At 34.9% G+C, this 7605-nt stretch overlaps 1 protein-coding gene across 2 annotated transcripts in view; it reads right to left on the bottom strand.

Moving 5' to 3' along the window:
- The window catches only part of ZFYVE9 (zinc finger FYVE-type containing 9), a 219118-nt gene that overhangs the window by 39401 nt on the left and 172112 nt on the right, over window positions 1-7605 (bottom strand). The window lies entirely within an intron of this gene.

Genomic DNA, 7605 nt, shown 5'->3' with positions numbered 1-7605 from the left:
GCAAGGGAACAAATTGCCCTAAACAAACCCAGATACTGTAATAACAATCCACCAACACCACAGGGGAAGAAATGTCAGAGAAGGTGTTTACAATTTTCCTAGTTAAGTTGATTTGTGAGATAAAGGACGATGTAAGGAGTGAAATCAGAAAGACTTCTAAAGCACAAGAAGTAAAATCAAGAATCAAAAAATGGGATGATATCAATCTAAAAAGCTTCTTCACAGCAAGGCAAACAATCAAGAATGTGAAGAGAGAGCTTACAGAATGAGAGAAAAATCTTTGACACCTGCACCTCAGAGAGAGCATTAATCTCCAGGATATACAAAGAACTTGAAAAACTTAACACCAAAACAAACAAACAAACAAACAAACAAACTAATCAATAAATGGGCAAAGGAACTGAACAGGCACTTCACAGAAGAAGACATACGACTGGTCAACACATTTATGACAAAAATCAACATCTCTAGCAATTAGAGAAATACAAATTAAAACTACACTGAGATTTCACCTCATTCCAGTCAGAATGGTAATTATCAAGAATACAAGTAGGGGCTGGGGTTGTGGCTCAGTGGTAGAACGTTTGCTTAGCATGTGGGAGGCACTGGGTTTGATTTTCAGCACCACATATAAATAAACGAATAAAATAAAGGTCTGTCGACATCTAAAAAAATATTTAAAACAAAACAAAAAAAAGAGAATATAAGTAACAATAAATATTGGCAAGGATGTGGGGAAAAAGGTACATTCATACATTGCCGATAGGGCTGCAAACTGCTGCAACCACTCTGGAAAGCAGTATGGAGATTCCTTAGAAAACTTGAAATGGAACCACCATTTGGACCAGTTATCCCACTCCTTGGTGTATACCCAAGGAACTTAAATCAGTGAACTACTGTGATGTATTCACGTTTATAGCAGCTCAATTCATAATAGCTACACATGGAACCAATGCTGGTATTCTTCAACAGATGAATGGATAAAAACAGCGTGGAGTACATACACAATGGAGAATATTACTCAGCTTTAAAGAAGAATGAAATGATGGCATTTGCTGGTAAATGGATGAAACTGGAGTATATCATCCTAAGTGAAATAAGCCAATCCCAAAAAACCAAAGGACAGATATGTGGATGCTAACACAGAATATGGGGTAAGGGAAGAAAAGATGTTGATTGCATTAGACAAAGGGAGATGAAGAAAAAGAGAGGGGAAATGGAATTAGGAAAGACAGTAGAATGAATTGAACATAACTTTCCTATGTTTATATATGAATACATGACCAGTGTAACATCATGTTCAACCACAAGAATGGGATCCTAGTTAGAATAAGTTATACTCCACATATGTATAATATGTTAAAATATACTCTACTTTCATGTATATCTAAAAAGAACAAATTTTTTAAAGTAGCTCAAATTATGAGTAACTCATAAATAATGATTATAATTTAATAATTATTAATTTAATTAATATTCATAAATTGCTTAGAAGAACAACAAACACAAAAGTGTTTGTTAAATAAAATTTGTATCCTTATCTTTTCTGTCCTGCCTTTTGAAACTTAATGCAATATTAAAATCGGCAGCAAATTATTCAAGAGATTCAACAGATTCAGCATGTCTTATGAGACAGTGGGATTTAGAAATTCTCCTGAGAGTGTGCAAATTAGTGAGAAGACATACCAATAAAAGAGAAACAATTTGCTGTGACAACAATGTCAGAGCAGCTACCATTTATTGAGCACCAATCATAAGCTAAGTGTTGAGCTAGCTGATCTAAATCCCACCTGGGTATTATCTTGAAAGAATCATTTCACTCATCAAGTGAAGCAGCACATAAGCTTTATCTCCCTGTGTTTCCCACCCTCAGAAACCAAGAAAATCACAGAGACAATTAAAAGAATACTGTTCTGTGAGTGAGTGTGGTAGAAGACAGGTGGATTAGGGGTGACAACATCTTACCTCTGAATTAACAGACCATGTCCTTTAATTTTCTCTCTGATATCTCAAGAAACAAGGGTTAGCCTTATTTATTTATTCATTTTGAGATATGATCTTGCTAAGTTGCCAAGACTGGCCTAGAACTTGTGATCCTCCTACCTCAGCCTCTCAAGTTGCTAGGATTATGGGCATGTGCCACCATACTCGAATTTATTTAGTCATTTGATTTGAACTGCCAAGGACTTGTAAAGGAGAAATTAAGCAGGGCCTTAAGGAACAGTTACAATTTGAATTGATGTATTTGCTTAGCATAGGATCTCCCTCATAGCAGTTACTCAATAAATATATTCTGAACATATTAATTAGTAAATCATGTAAGTAGAGATAGCTTTGAAGAGTGTTTTATTCAGAGAACAAAGTCACATAGTTTTTTAGAAAATACTTGGTTCACTTGTAACTGCAGTGTCACACAAAATAGATATCTAATAAAGTGAGTTTTAATGAGTCAATTTTATAAACATTTGTCAAGCAATTCACAAGGAATGTAGGCAGGAAAATTCATTTTAGAGGCATGGAAAAATCTATGACTGTGAACGACAGTGCCACATACATAAGAGAAAAAGAAAAACATACTCTTGCTCTCAAGGGGCTCATATTTCAAAAATATGTTATGTTACAGATCTGGAATCTCCCTCAAAGGCTAATGTGTTGAAGGTTTAGTTCTCAATGCAACAATATTCAGAGGTGGGTCTTTTGGAAAGTGATTGGATCATGAACCTCTAACCTCATTGGTGGATTAATCTATTCATGGATTCATAGCTGAATGGGTCATGGAAAAGTGGTAGAAACTGTAGAAGGTTGGATATGGTTGAAGGGAATGGGTCTTTGGGGTATGCTCTTGGGTACTATCTCTAGTCCCCAGCTGCTCCTTTCTCTGTTTCCCAGCTGCCATGAGGTGAGCATCTTTGCTCTCCTGGCCATGATGTTCTGCCTCATTCCAGGCTCAAAGCAATGAAGCCAGCTAGCCTTGGATATCTTTCAAATTGAGCCAAAATAAATCTTTTCTCCTTTAAGGAGCTTTCTCAGGTATTTTTGTCACAGGGACAGAAAAATAATATAATTTCATCAGCTATACATGTTCAACATGAATTAAAATCAGCTGGGAAAACAAAGGGAAAAAGTGAAAATGTCTAGGGGAGTTTTCCTAAAGTTATAATATTGAATCAATTTTGAAATCAGGTGCAGAAAAAGGACATTCTGGATAAAGGGAGCAGCATGAGTGAAGACACAAACAGAAGTGAAAACAAACACTGAGATGAACAATTATGGAACAGGTGGAGGAATATTCTTTCTGAGAGTTATTTAGGGAAAACGTAAAGCTCCCCCTTGTGGAGTGCTGGAATTCACCAGTGACCAGAGGCTAAACCCCATCTTCCATTAATGAGTGTGTATATCACAAACTATGAGCTTTTACTCATTCATTTAGGAAAGTATTCAATAATACTTATTCATTTAGGAAATGTTATGGATCATCTAGTACGTGCCAGGTCCTATTTTAGTACCTGATTTATTTAGTAGCAAATAAACAAAACCTTGTCCAAATAGAGCTTATATTATTGTCTGTGTGGAGGAAGGAGACAAAACTAATTAAACAAATAAAATACATAAACCACTACATAATCAAACTCGCTTTTTAAAATTTTTTTGTGGTACTGGGGATTGAACCCAGGACCTTGTGCATACTAGGCAAGCACTCTACCAAATGAGCTACATTTCTAGCCCACCACTACATAATCCCAAGTGCTATAGAGAAAAATAAAATATGTAAGAAGGACTAAGAGTACTGGTGAATGCAATTTCAAATACATAGGAAAGGCCTTATGAAAGAAGTAAGGAAGAAGCCACAGGGTTTCTAAGGAAGAGCCCTACAGGCATTTAGAGCAACTACTGCAATGCCCTAGCATGGCAGCGGCAGTACAGTAGCAAGCTTGGCATTTTCAAGACACATTAAAGATAATATGGCTGGAGTTCAGAGAAAAGAAAGCAGTACAAGAAATGAGGTCAGAGATGTAATGGGTTAAAGAAATGCAAGTGTTATAGAAGACTTCAATTTTTATTCTGACTGGAATAAAAAATCTTTAGAGGGTTTTGAGGAGATGTGTGACACACTCTGATTTAGTTTTAACAGAATCACTTGGGCTGCTGTGCTGAGAACAGAGTAAGAAGGGCAAGGGTACTAACAGGAAGATCAGATAGGAGGCTACTGTACAAATTTGTGTCAGAGACTGTATCAGTCCAAGGACCAACAGGCAGTTGGATGTTAGAGATTTTTAGAAGGTAAAGCTAGCAGAATTTCCTAACAGGTTTGACTATCAATAAGGGAAAGAAATAAGATTCAAAATGACTCAAAAATTTTGTAACTGGGTAACTGGAAAGATGATCACACTGCCATTAATTTAGATCAGGAAAGATGAAAGAAGACTATGTTTTGAAGAAAATTAAAGAGGACCAAGTTGAACTTGCTAATTTTGAAATACTTGTACAGAAGAGATGTCACATGGGGAGTAAGAGAGCTGAGTCTTCAAATCAGGGGAGAGACTCAGGCTGAAAGAAAGTATTTGGAATACAAGAGCATACTTAAGCCCAAGGAGTAGATCACTAAGGAAATGGATATAAACACATAAGACTTACAGGGACTGAGCCCTTGGATTCTCACAAATAAGCAAGAAAGGGGGTCAGAAAGGAGGATACACAAGTAAAAATTAAGTTGTGAGAGATGAGAGATCATATTGAGGGGTCCAGGGTTTCTTGGGGTACTTGAAATAAAAGTAAGATTAGAGTTGATATCTTGAGGCCAAAAGTGGCAGCAAGATTGTGATTTCTGGTTGACAGAGAAGGCCAGAGTTTTAGACCACCAGTGTCCTAGGGCCACTGTCCACTCCTACCAATGGCATAGTAAGCATAGAGTAAAGAGAGTCTTATTTTGGGCATACAGAGTTCAGCAGTGATTCCTTTTGCACAGAGTGAAGGTACTGTGGTACAGTCTCCTTGGGGATCTTATATTTGAATTTATAGCTATGGTTAAATACTGTCTTTTACATATAAACTGGGAATAGTTACATCAATTATTGTTCTTCTTTGAACGAATGTATTCCTTGAAGGCCAGAAAAATCAAGCATTCCTCAAACAGATTTTAGCACCATCTGTTCTGACTAGTGCTACAACAAACCTTTGAAAATTATGCTTTCATAATTTCACATTCCTCTGAAGAATATGTGTAGTCTTGAATTAAAATAAACCAAAACTCTGATTTTAGAATCAGTGTGGGAATGAATCTCAAGAGGGTATTCAGTCTAACTTTCAGCCTAAATTATAAAAGATGGAGGAGGATTGTACAAATATATGATTTCACAGATCCTTGCATTATATCACACTAACACAAACTTCTTTATTCCTGTATTTTCGTTTTGAGCAAAGGGTTAACAAAACTTTGCTCCATTTTGTATGAGAGTTTGACAGGTTAACTATTTGGCTACATTCCCTAATTGACCTGATAAAAATTTGGGTATTCACTACCTTGGCAGGGGGAAAAAAGTGATTTCTGGAGTTATATTTAACATAATAAACAAAATGAACATATTTAAAGTGTATAATTTGATGAATTGTGATATGTATTTACATATTATTGGAGTGAATTTACCAAAAGTATTTATGCAACTTTCTTCATAAGAAATACTGATGTGTAGTTTTCCTATTTTTTATTGTCTTTTCCGGGTTTTGTTATTGGTTAACTCTTAAGTCTGAACTCAAAAGAGTGACTCCTCTTCTATTTTCTGGACATGGTTGTATAGAAATATTTTTCTTTTCTTCATTGTTTGGTAAAAGTAACCAATGGAACCACCTCAATCTGAACTTTACTTTGAAGAAAAATTTAAAAAAAATTTTTGATTATTTTGACAGATATAGGGTTATTCAGGTTATCTATTTCTTTTTGTGACAGCCTAATGTAAAAGGAATTTGTCTATTTTGTCTAAGTTGAACATGTACTGGTGTAAACATGTTCCTAATGTACCTTTATTGTTCCTTTACTTCCTTCTAGGACCTGTCAGATATCACCTCTCTCATGTTCCAAAGGCAATTGTTTTCTCTACTTAATCAATCTGACTTGAGGTTTATCAGTGTTACTAAACTTCTCCAAGAACCAGCTTTTAGTTTCATTTATTTTCTTTGTTGTTTTTCTGTCTTCTATTTTATAAATTGCTATTTTTATTTGCTCTTCTTTTTCTAATTCCTTAAGCAGAAAAGTACACCATTAATTTGAAATGTCTTCATAATATGAATAATGTTGTAAATTTATATCTCATCACTGCTTTAGCTATGCCCACCAAATTTTGATATTTTCATTTTCATCAATTCAAAGGGTTGGAGGTGTAACAGCTCAGTGTTGGAATGCTTGCCTAGCATGCATACGGCCCAGGATTGAATCCCCAGGACTACAAAATAATAACAACAACAATAATAGCAATTTCCTTTTGACTTCTTTGATCCATGGATTATTGAGAAATATGAATTCTGTTTCTAAATATTTGAGAATTTTCTAGAAATCATTTTGGTATTGGCTTCTAATTTAATGCCATTGTGGTCCCTGATCACACACTGTATAGTATAAATCATTTAAAATTTATTGAGACTTCTTTTACATCAAAGAATATGCGTGTGCATTAGAAAAAAAATGTGTATTCTAGGGCTGGGGATATAGCTCAGTTGGTAGAGTGCTTGCCTCAAAAGCACAAGGCCCTGGGTTCAATCCCTAGCACCACCGGAAAAAAAAAAAGAAAATGTGTATTCTGATGCTGTTGTTGGGTGGAGTATTTATAAAAATCAATTAAGACAAACTGGTTGACTATGTTGTTAAAATTTTCTATATCCTTGCTGATTTTTGTCTATCAATTGAGATGTTATTAAAATATTCAAATATATTCATTTACCCTTGTAGTTCCATCAGTTCTTACTTGAAGCTCTGTTATTAGATATATAAATGTTTAAAATTGTTATATCCTCTTGAACTGTCATATTATAATTCAAAATTAATCTCTTTAATCCCTGGTGATATTGTTTGTTCTGAAATACACTTGGATATTCTTTCCTTTGATTAGTGTTACTATAGTTTTCCTCATATTTTCCCACTCATTTACTCTCAAACTATTTGTCTTCATTTTATTTTTCATTTTTATTTTTTTCCAGGAATTGGACTCAGAGACATTTAACCACTGAGCTTTGAACTCATGATCCTACTGCCTCAGCCTCGGGAGCCACCAGGATTATATGTGTGTGCCACGCCCAGCTGGAGTTCTTATATTTTTAAGTGGTTTTCTTGTACATAACTTATAGGTAAATCTTGAACATAAAATCTCTGCATTTTAAATGCAGGTATTTAGACCATTTATACTTGAGTAATTATTAATATTATTGGATTTAAATCTACTATCTATTTAATTAATTAATTTTGAGGTACTGGGGATTGAATCATACATGCTAGGCAAGCACTCATCTGAGCTCCCCCCCCCGCCCACAGTTCCTCTATTATGTTTTTGTCATATCTCTTTTTTATTCTTTTTTCAAGATTCTTTTATGATGCCAATTTATTTTCTTTGTTGGATT

Source organism: Sciurus vulgaris (genome assembly GCF_902686455.1).
Source record: "Sciurus vulgaris genome assembly, chromosome: 1".
Classification (NCBI taxonomy): Eukaryota; Metazoa; Chordata; class Mammalia; order Rodentia; family Sciuridae; genus Sciurus; species Sciurus vulgaris.
Note: the sequence above shows the minus strand (reverse complement) of the source record. Positions and strands in the feature narration are given on the sequence as shown.